The sequence below is a fragment of the Manis pentadactyla genome, chromosome 1 (assembly GCF_030020395.1).
Source record: "Manis pentadactyla isolate mManPen7 chromosome 1, mManPen7.hap1, whole genome shotgun sequence".
In the NCBI taxonomy this organism is placed as follows: Eukaryota; Metazoa; Chordata; class Mammalia; order Pholidota; family Manidae; genus Manis; species Manis pentadactyla.
In genome coordinates, this window is record NC_080019.1 from 17,903,536 (window position 1) to 17,919,488 (window position 15,953).

The window sequence follows — 15,953 nt, forward strand, 5'->3', positions numbered from 1 at the left end:
TATTTTACTTTCTGTGTCTATGAATTTGATTATTTTAGGTACTTCACATAAGTGGAATCACACCATATTTGTCTGCTGCGTTTGGCTTATTTCACTTAACATGTTTTCCAGGTGCATGCAAAACAAAATGGTTTTCAATTAATAGCAATTATGATGGTGATGATTCATATTAATAGCATACAGTTAGGATATTAATCATACCAGTGGAATCATGATCCTATTTATAATCTTTCACCAAGGTTTCTATAACTCTCTCTCTAAAAGATGGGGAGCTTGTCCCATCTTTTGGCACAGATGAGAGCCCATGTCCAGTTGGTTTCTTTTCTAACTCTATTTCTACTGAAATAGAAAGTCCTAATTATGATTACTGGCCATCAGGATTAGCAAAATTATTCAAGACCTCTGCCTGATAATTCTAAATATATGGCTCAAACATATACCCAGAAACTATGCTCTGTTTCTTTCAGCAGTAAAGTCAGGCTCATAAAAAAACGTATCACACTTAATACTTGCAATGTTCTGTGTTTTAACCTCAGAGATGATGGAAATGGAGTCATATTCCACTTTGATTTCATTTGGCTCCAAGGTTGGGGACAGCATTTGGTTTGATTTATTTTATACATCTTACTTTTTTGAGATGGGATATGTAAGTATGTCCCATAATATCTTGGACTTCTCCAATGACTGAAAAAAATCAAGAGTAAAAGTCAAATTTGTTGATTCAGGTATTTATACCACAGTTTGGTCTAATTAAGAAGTCCTGACAGCCACAGTATTTAAAATGATAAACTTTATACTGTGACATGATAGACTGAGGCTATTAAAAAATAAAATGTATTTGAATATATATTGAATTACGCTATGTTAAAAAATGACTTTTTAATAAACCTGGCATTACTCATTGTAGCTTTGGACCAAATGCAGTTCCCAGCTCCAGCAACTTCACTCTGGAATTGGTGACCAAATAACAACAGAAAGTTGGGGGGATAAAAGGGTTTTATACCCAGCTTTATTCTCTTGATGGCAGTTCAAGTGCTACAATCACATCTGCAGCTGTCAGTCTGCAAGTACATCTCCATCTCTGCCTCTGCTGCAGCCTCTGCCCCAAGCCCTGGGCAGAGCTCTTTATATAGCAGCACAGGCAACAATGGCTCATTGCCAACACATGTGCAAGCCTGCGCCTGTGCAGTGGCCTAAGTATTACATCACTGCATGTGCACAGTGGGCAACTAGATTTGGATCAGTTGAGGATCCTGGCCATGGAACTTCCATTTCCCCTCTCCTAGCATCATGAAGAAATGCTTTTATCTATCCCTGATTTCAAAAACTTATTTAAACATTTTCACCTTAATGAACAGTTTACATCTAGGTTGAAAAGAAGACTTGTACTTACTGCCAATTTCTTCACATAGCATCGCTTAAAATTTGATAAACACTTGGTGACCACAGTTTGAATGTATTAACTACATTCACCAACTATGTTCTGGAGATAAAACAGTGGGTAAAGGGACAACCATTTTATCCCAATAATTGGACCCTTCCATGTTGAATACATTACCAGTGTTGTTGGTGTCATTCCGGACAACATCATGGCTCACAAAATAATTGCCAACTATAAGAAAATGTCCTCTAGCATGGGGATGGAGCAATAAACTAACCAATAAGCCAATAAGCACTCCCCTTTCACATGTTTCTGCACATTTCTGCCATGCATTGATTGATACTCTGCATATCTGTGATTCTTTCCAAATGTAAGCCAAATATCTGCTAGCATGCTGTCATGACAGACATTGCCCTTCTGTGCTGTATGCCATTAATATTCTATGGTATTAGTGCAACAGTCCACTTTGATTATGAAATTCCCAGGAGCTAACATGGTAATTGTCATTAGCCTTATAGCTGGATTTATAAACTTTTTAGCAATGTAACTTCTGTATTTGTTTTGTTATCTTTTCGGTGTGGAACTTTGAATAATGTTTCTCTAGTTATTGTCTCTTCTTCACCTTTAAATGGATAAATTTATCAATTTCATATTAGAAAGCATTATTTTGTGCTTGTTCAGGAAAAACTGAATTGGTTTATCAGAAAGGTCATAGTACTTTGAAAGCCATGCAAAGGCTTCCGTGGCTTCTTGCCATTCTCTAACAAAGTTTTGTAACAGACAATGCAATAGAAACTAGAGGCAAATTGATTGCTGGGCTAATAAAATCCAATTTTCACATATTCATCAAGATTCACTTGTTCTAGCCCATTCAACTTTATATTCAATATTTGCATTGGAGTCCTATTCACTGTTTAACGTTTAGTGTTGTTCTGATACATTTATATTACCATTTTCATCCCTACTTCTACACTTAGCTACCTTTAGGCACTTAATTTGTTTCAGTGAATTAGCTATCATAGCACACAATAAAAAATGTAAATTAACAGATGCAAATAGCATTTAAATATATAAAATTCAATAGTCAAGGCAAAGTGCACCATTAACTGAATGTTAGCTGAGATGAACAATTTTTAGTAACATAGTGATTGTTCTATAGAGTTCTATAGAGCTCAACTAGAGTTCTATAAAATATAAAAAAATAATCTTAACTTTCAAATTTACCAAATAAACATGAACTAAATTGTTTTCTTTCATTTTCCTTCTATATATAGCCTAGGGAACACCAATGATCTGGTCTACCTGAGAGTAACACTTCCCTATGGGATATGATTTTGGGGTGAGGGGATGGCTGCCTGCCCTCCCAAATAACTCACCATACAGTAGCCTGATATCTGAAATCTCCAAGTCATTAGATATTCCTACTGTGTCGGCAAGATACATCTGGCTTATAAAATTCAAGGTGATTTTCATTAAATATCATGAAGCCCACAGTATAATGAGAGGCTATAGATAAAGGAGATATATAAAACAGACATAGCCCTTGCCTTCCAGAGTTTATGATGCATACCTGAAATAAATAAACAAATAAATTGCAAACTACCAATTGTGGTAAGTATTGAAGGAAAAGAAAGATGAGAGAAATAACTAAGTGGTGGGTGGGGGTGGGAAATTCTGATTTCATGTCGTGGGTCAAAGGCAGGTGCTATGAGATATTTCCTCTGAGATCCTCAAAGAGGGGAATAGTCCATGGCACTTAGTATGTTTTCTTTTCTCTAATAACATTTGTGTAGTATAGTAATAACTGGAGACAACATGTGTTTGCTTAATTGATTATTTAATTAATTAATCAACATGTGTTTCATTAATTATTTCAATAAAAAAATAATTGTTATTATTATTATTAGAGCTTCCTATGTTGCAGGCACTGTTCTAGGTTCTGGAGGTACGACTGAATGAAATAGATGACTTCCTGTTATCATGCAGCATGCAGCTTTTGTTCAGTGTTGAGATGCTCTTCAAAATATGAAAAGAGAAAAACAAAAATAAACTCTGGAATAAGCTATTAAAAAGCTCTATGAAGCATCGTTTCATCAATAACACAGGATTACTATGGGGGATAAAGAAGTACACCCTTGACCAACAACACTGGACTTGAATGTCTAATCATATGTAAAAAAAAAGGCATGTATCAATCAAGACTGCTGATTGGCAATGTGGAAAATAAAACCCTGAAATGGAGCTGGTGTATCAGGTAGTATAGATCAATGAAATTAGCCATTTATATTATCTACTCCTCTTCTAATTGAACTTCGGCCTCAAATGAAAATTTTCCCATAGAGAGAATTATGTACAAGTATATGTATATTTTTATAACCAAACAATATGTTGGCATCCTGGTCACACATATCAGTGTCCATGAGTGTGCCTAACACAAATCTTTACCTTGATTTTTACTTGATTTTTAATTAAGTGTGAGCCTGCTAGGCTGAAGGCTGCCTCTGGGTGGAGCATGGAGCAGTCAGGCCCAGGTGGTGCACTTGTTGAGATGACCACTAGGCTTTCCCCATAAGACTACCTGCTTAGGGTAAATTATCTTTGCAATCATCAACTTGCATTAATCAGTAACGACGAGATATTTGGGAGGCACCTCACCAACTATCCCTAGGGAGGAAATGATTTAGCATACAAAGTAGGAAAGGCTTATTTCAATGCTTATAACAAACCATTTTCAAAAATCTGGTCGATGGCCCCAAGAACTGCCAAGATAGACTAGAAAATACAGAAGCAATTGAACCCACAACTTTCGACCTTTCTTTATAAGTCTAGTTGCCTTCACTGTGAGTAGGAAGACAGGCTAACACAGCCAATGGAGTTCTTTTAATTAAATAAACAGACATTTCTTATTTATTCTAACACGCTGAAATAGTGCATGAAGTAAAAAAAATTCAGCAATTCAGTCTTGTTAAATTTAAAAGAAACAAAATAAGCACATTTGAATTTGGTGTAAAGGGGACTAAGAATATTTATCATGGACAGTTGACTTTTGAGACCAAATATTATATAGCTCTAAGACCAAAGCCACTCTTTCCAAGTTCAGCAAAAATACACATAGAATTGGATAAATATTGAATTATGCTTCAAGGCAATGCTCATACTCTTAGTATCTGGGTTTTTTTAATTTTTTATTTCCTTCTACTTTGAAATAAGATTCCATCACCAAATACAATTTAAAAAATACTTTCAATTGCTTTTCATCTCAGTTTAGGAAAGAGCCTTTTATACCATCACCTTAGCAATTTTTCTCCTGAATGACAAGAAAGTCAGCTTGAACAATTCCACAGAAATGTGGTAAAAATCAAGCTATCTGTGAAGTGATGTGGTCATGTCAGATATTTTACACATATCATTATCAAGTTAAGACAATGTGTTTAAAGACATTATATTAGGTTATTGTAATTATTTTGGAAATTTGATTTTTCATTTTATGTACTTTATGTAAACTGGAGAATGTTTAAACACCTGAAAACATTGATTAGTTTTTCTAAACTTTGTACATTAGGGTCATCTTGTTGGGAGAAGGATGGAGGATAGAGAGGTTGCAGAAGGGTCAATTTAAAAAGTCCTGATGCCCAATTCTCACCCCAGAGATTTGCCCAATTCCTGTTCCCTGGTTGATTACAATCTGTCATTGAAGCCAAGTACCACCATCCTAAGATAATAATTGTGGTAGTGTAACCATCAAAGTTATAGAAATTCGAAATGTATTTGGATTTAGGTTAGGTTGCCAGATAAAACAGAGGATGCTTAGTTAAATCTGAATTTCAGAAGAACAATAAAATGCATTTTTAGTATTTAGAATATAAGTATGTTCCAAATAGTGCATAGATACCATGTGATATTTCTTTCTAATTCTGGCAACCCTAATTTAGGTTTTACTTTATTTTATTTTTTGCTTAAAAATTCTTTGAAACAAACTGGTTTATCTACTATTGGAGGTCCTTAGGAATAGACTTTTCTGATAAAAACAAAACAAAACGACAGGAACAAAAAACTGGGTAAAGTCTTTAGATGTCCTCCCGTCCTGTGGTCCTAAGTCACTGCATCTCCTCTTCATGCTTTCAACTTTCCTTCAGTTCTGTCTTGGATTATGTCCAGAGTTTATAGCAGTCCTGAACAGGGAGGGGCAGGTGGAAACAGACTACATCACCTTGTTCAGACCAGAAGCAAAGCATGTCTCTGCTATCACATTTTTTATTGATGGATAATTGATATACAATATTGTGTTAGTTTCAGGTGTACAACATAGTAATTTGACAACTATATACAAGATGCGCACTACAGTATGTGTAGTAACCGCCTCTCACCATACAAAGTTATATTATTGACTATATTCCTTAAGCTGTACTTTTCATCAGTGACTTATTTTATAATTGGAATCTGTCATTTTAAAATGTTTTTTAGTGATAAAAGTGAAAAAGTGCTCTTTGTATGTTAAATTAAAATTCTATGCAACTGAGAGATAGCCACTGCTGACATTGTTGTGTATTGCCTTCCAACCTCTAAATAAATAAAGATAGATGTAGATCTAGGAATCACACATTACTAGGAGATTTGATAACTGAGGCAGAAAACTCTCAAATCTTCTGTCTTCCCTTTTTCTACCAGGCCACCCCAGAGAGGAGTAGCAGGGACAATCCCACCCTTGGCTGTGTCTTCTCTGCTTAGCTAGCCAAATTTTCCTAGACCATTTATTAAAAATATTTCCTTTGCCCATTTATTTTTATTTTTATTTTTATTTATTTATTTTTTTTGGTGAGGGCATCTCTCATATTTATTGATCAAATGGTTGTTAACGACAATAAAATTCTGTATAGGGGAGTCAATGCTCAATGCACAATCATTAATCCACCCCAAGCCTAATTTTCGTCTGTCTCCAATCTTCTGAGGCATAACAAACAAGTTCTTACATGTAGAACAAATTCTTACATAATGAATAAGTTACATAGTGAACAGTACAAGGGCAGTCATCACAGAAACTTTTGGTTTTGCTCATGCATTATGAACTCTAAACAGTCAGTTCAAATATGAATACTCATTTGGTTTTTATACTTGATTTATATGTGGATACCACATTTCTCTCTTTATTATTATTATTTTTAATAAAATGCTGAAGTGGTAGGTAGATGCAAGATAAAGGTAGAAAACATAGTTTAGTGTTGTAAGAGAGCAAATGTAGATGATCAGGTGTGTGCCTGTAGACTATGTGTTAATCCAAGCTAGACCAGGGCAATAAAACATCCACGTATGCAGAAGATTTCTCTCAGAACAGGGGGGGTGAGGTTCTAAGCCTCACCTCTGTTGATCCCCAATTTCTCACCTGATGGCCCCCCTGCGACTGTGCCTGTCTTAGGTTGTTCCTCCCTTGAGGAATCTTACCCGTCTCTGGCTAACCAGTCATCTTCCGGGGCCATACAGGGAGATGTAAAGTTGGTAACTGAGAGGGAAGCCTTATTGTTTGAAAAGGTTAGCTTTTTACTTCTTTGCATATTTATGCCCTGTGGCTTCTATGCCCAGCATTTGTCTTGAGGTGTCTTTACCACTTGGAAGATTTATGATACTCGGTAAATTTGATATGAGACACGAATTCTATTTAAGGGTTGTAATTAGGAAGGAAGAAGAAAAGCTATAGAAGTAGCAGGTGGCAGAAAACATGGGAAGATTGATTATTTCTTTGACATATCTTCTTGTAGAGTAACTTCAGCATGTATAGGTTTTAAACTACCACTTAAATTGCGCACACACATTAACATAATAGGAGTATAGTTACATAACCAAAGCATATCTGTAATTACAGCCATCTCCAGTGAAACCAAGAAAACCAGTTAGGCACCTTAGGCATTTGTGAAAACTTATCTATGATATGGTGGATATTGTCCAACTGAACTTGAACAGTCTGAGAGAAATCAGACAAATTAAAACAACCCATTCCTGGGGACTGTTCACATGCCATATGTTCTTTTAACAGTAAATAGTCTGTAGTTGTAAGACTTTGGAGCGCTACAATTTGCACTTCTCCAAATTCTTGGTTGAGTTCCAACAGTATAGATCCAGTCAAATTTGTTGTTTTACTGTATGCACAGGCCAGCTTAGATATCTCCTTCCTCATTCCCATGGCAAGTCCAGGAACCGGTGGGACGAGTGCATCTACAGCTGTAGCAGTGCGTGGATCTTTGTTGGGGTTTTTTGATGATCATCTTCTGGCATGAGTCTTCCAGAGAGTGCAGATGTTGGAAGTTCTTTTTCATATCGTATCTTAGTTCATTTTCGGGGTAGCCCAATTAGGCTTTGATCCTCTGTATAAACACAAACAGACCCTTTGCCTACACTTTTATATGCCCTTTATACCCTTGTGTAGAACTCGTTGGAGGTTACCACACAGGAACTACCCTTTTTTTTTTTTTTTTGCTTTGTTTTTGGTATCACTAATCTACACTTACATGATGAATATTATGTTTACTAGGCTCTCCCCTATACCAGGTCTCCCCTATAAACCCCTTTACAGTCACTGTCCATCAGCATAGCAAAATGTTGTAGAATCACTACTTGCCTTCTCTGTGTTGTACAGCCCTCCCTTTTCTCCTACCCCCCCATGCATGTTAATCTTAATATCCCCCTACTTCTCCCCCCCTTATCCCTCCCTACCCACACATCCTCCCCAGTCCCTTTCCCTTTGGCACCTGTTAGTCCATTCTTGAGTTCTGTGATTCTGCTGCTGTTTTGTTCCTTCAGTTTTTCCTTTGTTCTTATATTCCACAGATAAGTGAAATCATTTGGTATTTCTCTTTCTCCGCTTGGCTTGTTTCACTGAGCATAATACCCACCAGCTCCATCCAAGTTGCTGCAAATGATTGGATTTGCCCTTTTCTTATGGCTGAGTAGTATTCCATTGTGTATATGTACCACCTCTTCTTTATCCATTCATCTATCGATGGACATTTAGGTTGCTTCCAATTCTTGGCTATTGTAAATAGTGCTGCGATAAACATAGGGGTGCACTGATCTTTCTCATACTTGATTGCTGCATTCTTAGGGTAAATTCCTTGGAGTGCAATTCCTGGGTCAAATGGTAAGTCTGTTTTGAGCATTTTGATGTACCTCCATACTGCTTTCCACAATGGTTGAACTAACTTACATTCCCACCAGCAGTGTAGGAGGGTTCCCCTTTCTCCACAGCCTCGCCAACATTTGTTGTTGTTTGTCTTTTGGATGGCAGCCATCCTTACTGGTGTGAGGTGATACCTCATTGTAGTTTTAATTTGCATTTCTCTGATAATTAGCGATGTGGAGCATCTTTTCATGTGTCTGTTGGCCATCTGTATTTCTTTTTTGGAGAACCGTCTGTTCAGTTCCTCTGCCCATTTTTTAATTGGGTTATTTGTTTTTTGTTTGTTGAGGCATGTGAGCTCCTTATATATTCTGGACGTCAAGCCTTTATCGGATGTGTCATTTTCAAATATATTCTCCCATACTGTAGGGATCCTTCTTGTTCTATTGATGGTGTCTTTTGATGTACAGAAGCTTTTCAGCTTAATATAGTCCCACTTACTCATTTTTGCTGTTGTTTTCCTTGCCTGGGGAGATATGTTCAAGAAGAGGTCACTCATGTTTATGTCTAAGAGGTTTTTGCCTATGTTTTCTTCCAAGAGTTTAATGGTTTCATGGCTTACATTCAGGTCTTTGATCCACTTTGAGTTTACTTTTGTATATGGGGTTAGACAATGGTCCAGTTTCATTCTCCTACATGTAGCTGTCCAGTTTTGCCAGCACCACCTGTTGAAGAGACTGTCATTTCGCCATTGTATGTCCATGGCTCCTTTATCAAATATTAATTGACCATATATGTCTGGGTTAATGTCTGGATTCTCTAGTCTGTTCCATTGGTCTGTGGCTCTGCTCTTGTGCCAGTACCAAATTGTCTTGATTACTATGGCTTTATAGTAGAGCTTGAAGTTGGGGAGTGAGATCCCCCCTACTTTATTCTTCTTTCTCAGGATTGCTTTGGCTATTCGGGGTCTTTGGTGTTTCCATATGAATTTTTGAATTATTTGTTCCAGTTCATTGAAGAATGTTGCTGGTAGTTTCATAGGGATTGCATCAAATCTGTATATTGCTTTGGGCAGGATGGCCATTTTGACGATATTAATTCTTCCTAGCCACGAGCATGGGATGAGTTTCCATCTGTTAGTGTCCCCTTTAATTTCTCTTAAGAGTGACTTGTAGTTTTCAGAGAATAAGTCTTTCACTTCTTTGGTTAGGTTTATTCCTAGGTATTTTATTATTTTTGATGCAATTGTGAATGGAGTTGTTTTCCTGATTTCTCTTTCTGTTGGTTCATTGTTAGTATATAGGAAAGCCACAGATTTCTGTGTGTTGATTTTGTATCCTGCAACTTTGCTGTATTCTGATATCAGTTCTAGTAGTTTTGGGGTGGAGTCTTTAGGGTTTTTTATGTACAGTATCATGTCATCTGCAAATAGTGACAGTTTAACTTCTTCTTTACCAATCTGGATTCCTTGTATTTCTTTATTTTGTCTGATTGCCGTGGCTAGGACCTCCAGTACTATGTTAAATAACAGTGGAGAGAGTGGGCATCCCTGTCTAGTTCCCGATCTCAGAGGAAATGCTTTCAGCTTCTCGCTGTTCAATATAATGTTGGCTGTGGGTTTATCATAGATGGCCTTTATTATGTTGAGGTACTTGCCCTCTATTCCCATTTTGCTGAGAGTTTTTAACATGAATGGATGTTGAACTTTGTCAAATGCTTTTTCAGCATCTATGGAGATGATCATGTGGTTTTTGTCTTTCTTTTTGTTGATGTGGTGGATGATGTTGATGGACTTTCGAATGTTGTGCCATCCTTGCATCCCTGGGATGAATCCCACTTGGTCATGGTGTATGATCCTTTTGATGTATTTTTGAATTCGGTTTGCTAATATTTTGTTGAGTATTTTTGCATCTACGTTCATCAGGGATATTGGTCTGTAGTTTTCTTTTTTGGTGGGGTCTTTGCCTGGTTTTGGTATTAGGGTGATGTTAGCTTCATAGAATGAGTTTGGGAGTATCCCCTCCTCCTCTATTTTTTGGAAAACTTTAAGGAGAATGGGTATTATGTCTTCCCTGTATGTCTGATAAAATTCCGAGGTAAATCCATCTGGCCCGGGGGTTTTGTTCTTTGGTAGTTTTTGGATTACCGCTTCAATTTCGTTGCTGGTAATTGGTCTGTTTAGATATTCTGTTTCTTTCTGGGTCAGTCTTGGAAGGTTGTATTTTTCTAGGAAGTTGTCCATTTCTCCTAGGTTTCCCAGCTTGTTAGCATATAGGTTTTCATAGTATTCTCTGATAATTCTTTGTATTTCTGTGGGGTCCGTCGTGATTTTTCCTTTCTCGTTTCTGATACTGTTGATTTGTGTTGACTCTCTTTTCTTCTTTATAAGTCTGGCTAGAGGCTTATCTATTTTGTTTATTTTCTCGAAGAACCAGCTCTTGGTTTCATTGATTTTTGCTATTGTTTTATTCTTCTCAATTTTATTTATTTCTTCTCTGATCTTTATTATGTCCCTCCTTCTGCTGACCTTAGGCCTCATCTGTTCTTCTTTTTCCAATTTCGATAATTGTGACATTAGACCATTCATTTGGGATTGCTCTTCCTTTTTTAAATATGCTTGGATTGCTATATACTTTCCTCTTAAGACTGCTTTTGCTGCATCCCACAGATGTTGGGGCTTAGTGTTGTTGTTGTCATTTGTTTCCATATATTGCTGGATCTCCATTTTGATTTGGTCATTGATCCATTGATTATTTAGGAGTGTGTTGTTAAGCCTCCATGTGTTTGTGAGCCTCTTTGCTTTCTTTGTACAGTTTATTTCTAGTTTTATGCCTTTGTGGTCTGAAAAGTTGGTTGGTAGGATTTCAATCTTTTGGAATTTTCTGAGGCTCTTTTTGTGGCCTAGTATGTGGTCTATTCTGGAGAATGTTCCATGTGCACTTGAGAAGAATGTATATCCTGCTGCTTTTGGATGTAGAGTTCTATAGATGTCTATTAGGTCCATCTGCTCTACTGTGTTGTTCAGTGCTTCCGTGTCCTTACTTATTTTCTGCCCAGTGGATCTATCCTTTGGGGTGAGTGGTGTGTTGAAGTCTCCTAGAATGAATGCATTGCAGTCTATATCCCCCTTTAGTTCTGTTAGTATTTGTTTCACATATGCTGGTGCTCCTGTGTTGGGTGCATATATATTTAGAATGGTTATATCCTCTTGTTTGACTGAGCCCTTTATCATTATGTAGTGTCCTTCTTTATCTCTTGTTACTTTCTTTGTTTTGAAGTCTATTTTGTCTGATATTAGTACTGCAACCCCTGCTTTCTTCTCACTGTTGTTTGCTTGAAATATGTTTTTCCATCCCTTGACTTTTAGTCTGTACATATCTTTGGGTTTGAGGTGAGTTTCTTGTAAGCAGCATATAGATGGGTCTTGCTTTTTTATCCATTCTATTACTCTGTGTCTTTTGATTGGTGCATTCAGTCCATTTACATTTAGGGTGACTATTGAAAGATATGTACTTATTGCCATTGCAGGCTTTAAATTCGTGGTTACCAAAGGTTCAAGGTTAGCCTCTTTAGTATCTTACTGCCTAACTTAGCTCGCTTATTGAGCTGTTATATACACTGTCTGGAGATTCTTTTCTTCTCTCCCTTCTTGTTCCTCCTCCTCGATTCTTCATATGTTGGGTGTTTTGTGCTGTGCTCTTTCTAGGAGTGCTCCCATCTAGAGCAGTCCCTGTAAGATGTTCTGTAGAGGTGGTTTGTGGAAAGCAAATTCCCTCAGCTTTTGTTTGTCTGGGAATTGTTTAATCCCACCGTCATATTTGAATGATAGTCGTGCTGGATACAGTATCCTTGGTTCAAGGCCCTTCTGTTTCATTGTATTAAATATATCATGCCATTCTCTTCTGGCCTGTAGGGTTTCTGTTGAGAAATCTGGCGTTAGCCTGATGGGTTTCCCTTTATAGGTGACCTTTTTCTCTCTAGCTGCCTTTAACACTCTTTCCTTATCCTTGATCTTTGCCATTTTAATTATTATGTGGCTTGGTGTTGCCCTTCTTGGATCCTTTCTGTTGGGGGTTCTGTGTATTTCCGTGGTCTGTTCGATTACTTCCTCCCCCAGTGTGGGGAAGTTTTCAGCAATTATTTCTTCTAAGATACTTTCCATCTCTTTTCCTCTCTCTTCTTCTTCTGGGACCCCTATAATACGGATGTTGTTCCTTTTGGATTGGTCACACAGTTCTCTTAATATTGTTTCATTCCTGGAGATCCTTTTGTCTCTCTCTCTGTCAGCTTCTATGCGTTCCTGTTCTCTGATTTCAATTCCATCAATGGCCTCTTGCATTCTATCCATTCTGCTTATAAACCCTTCCAGAGTTTGTTTCATTTCTGCAATCTCCTTTCTGGCATCTGTGATCTCCTTCCGGACTTCATCCCATTTCTCTTGCGTATTTCTCTGCATCTCTGTCAGCATGTTTATGATTCTTATTTTGAATTCTTTTTCAGGGAGACTGGTTAGGTCTGTCTCCTTCTCTGGTGTTGTCTCTGTGATCTTTGTCTGCCTGTAGCTTTGCCTTTTCATGGTGATAGGAATAGTCTGCAGAACTGGGACGAGTGACAGCTGGAAGGACTTCCTTTCTTGTTGGTTTGTGGCCCTCCTCTCCTGGGAGAACAGCGACCTCTAGTGGCTTGTGCTGCGCAGCTGCGCGCAGACAGGGCTTCTGCTTCCTGCCCGGCTGCTATGGAGTTAATATCCGCTGTTGCTGTGGGCGTGACCTGGCTCGGGCAGCTGCTCCAAAGTGGTGGAGTCGCGTTGGAGCAGGAGCTGCTGGGAGGCTATTTATCTCTGTAAGGGGCCTCCCTGCTCCCTGCAGCCCAGGGGTTAGGGTGCCCAGGGATCCCGGATTCCCTACCTCTGGATTAAGTGTCTCGCCCTGCCCCTTTAAGACTTCCAAAAAGCACCCGCCAAAACAAAACAACGCCCACCCAAAAAAAAAAAAAAGGAAAAAAAAAAAATTTTTTTATTAAAAAAAAAAAAAAAAGTTTTTAATTAAAAAAAAAAAAAAAAAAGGTGGTCATTCGTTTTTCTTTATTCTCCGGTGCCAGCCTTAGGCCTCTGCTCACCGGTCTTGCTGCCCTGTTTCCCTAGTATTGGGGTCCCTATCCCTTTAAGACTTCCAAAAAGCGCTCGCCAAAACAAAACAGCAAAAAAGCAAAAAAAAATGGTCGCGCGCTTTTCTTATGTCCTCTGTCGCCCGGCCTCCAGTGCCTGCTCACTGTTCTTGTTGCCCTGTTTTCCCAGTATCGAGGGCCCTGCACTCTGGCCCGGATGGCTGGGGCTGGGTGCTCGGCAGTCCTGGGCTCCGTCTCCCTCCCGCTCTACCTGCTCTTCTCCCGCCGGGAGCTGGGGGGAGGGGCGCTCGGCTCCCGCGGGGCCGGGGCTTGTATCTTACCCCCTTCGTGAGGCGCTGGGTTCTCGCGGGTGCGGATGTGGTCTGGATATTGTCCTGTGTCCTCTGGTCTTTATTCTAGGAAGGGTTGTCTTTGTTATATTTTCATAGATATATGTTGTTTTGGGAGGAGATTTCCGCTGCTCTACTCACGCCGCCATCTTCCGCCCCTCTCTCCCTGCCCATTTATTTTTGATGATGCTTTGTATCATATACAAATTTTTTTGGTATTGTGAATTTGGCATTTTTTAAATTGTGACTTATAACTGGTTTTGCTGTCATAAAGGAAAGCTATTCATGTTAATCCATCTGTTTTCTTCTGGCCTCCATAGTGAGCTTTCTATTTAATCACAGTGCTGAACTTACTGACTGCTACCCTTTCTTTGGCTGTGCCTTATTTAGGCTCTAAAATCTGGTTACAATGAGTGGAAGTTTTCTAACACCAGGAGATGGAGGCCAATTCAGGGATTTTGGTCACCTTGTATGTTTCATCACACACAACTCACTGTTCAAATATTCTGTTCCTTGCTTCCAGCTCTCTTGTGAAGAAGTTTCTTCACATGTCTGTATGGTGCCACTATCTCACTAGTGGCAAAAGCGATTGTCCCAGCCCTTGTTATACCTGCTATGGGTCAGAAACCGCGTGCTCAAGGTACTGGTCAGTCTCAATACTCTTACCTTACAGACATGTTCCTGGGTGATTTCCAGAAACAATTTTTGACTTCATTAGGGCTAACTTGTGTTTGGCCACTGTTGAACAACAGAAAGTGTAATTTCTAGAAAAATAAATTCTGTAAACAAGAACTTTTCAAACATGAAATGGTCTTCTTGTGTTCCATTATATATTATTTATTTTCTGGGAAGAAACACAAATCTTAGCGTGACTTAATTAAGAATAGTGTCAGTTTATGGTGACCACACCCTATGTGTTCCTGTGAGAAAGAATAAAGAATAAGATGGTGAAGACAGACAGTCTCTCAAGAGTTTCTGATAACATTCTCTCCTTAGTTCCAATGGTTTTTAAATTAAATTAAAAAATTAAAAAGTGTAAAAATTGAAAAAAAATTTTGGTAGACAACAGTACAAGAAATCAAAATAGCTCAATCCTTCCTTTTCAACATTTATACCTTAAAAATATAATATGTTAAATCAAATAGATTATTGGAGAAAAACCACATGTCCATCTGATTAGATAAAAATAATGACATCTGATAATATTTGCCACTCCTTGATTAAAGTAAAAACTAGTAAACAAAGTTTAAGATGCTTCCCTAACATGAGCAAGCTGATATATTTTTTTCCTGACAATTTCAACTTTATTAGTTCAAATGTAATTTTCTCAATTTCAAAACCTTACAAAGCTTATCTAGAAAAAAAGTGATGCAGAACAGTTATAGAATAATTACAGGTTTATTCTTAAAGGATATAGACTGATATATCTTAAACTAGTAGTCAACATTAAAATCTTTGTATTTCCAGAATAAGCCACAAGTTTTATATTGGTTTTAGTATTTCTCCTATGCTTTGTTAATGTGGTGAATTACAATAGTTGTTTTTTTCTAATTAAAGCCAGATCTACATTGTGAGAGAATCTCTACTTAGTCTTGAATTACTGTATTTTATACATTGCTGTATTTGATGTTAGTATTTCAGTTAGGATTTATGCATCTAAATTCATGCTTCAGGCTGAGCTATCAATTCCTTTCTTGAAAAGTCCTTGGTAGATAGGCATTTCCAAGTTATGTTAGTCTAATCAAATTAGTAGGGGAGTCTTCCAACTTTTTCACCCTGTGGAAATGGTTGTGTATAGTTGGAATTTTTTTTCTGATTGTTTAGTGAAACTCACTGGTGAAAACACCTGACCCTATGGGAATATTTATGACTGGTTTAATTTCTTAAGTGGTTATAGGACTATTCAAGTTTTCTATTTCTTCCTGTGTCAGTTGTGGTTAGTAACATATATTTCCGAAGCATCTGTCCATTTCATTTGAATTTTCAAATCACTGTTAGAAAAATGTTC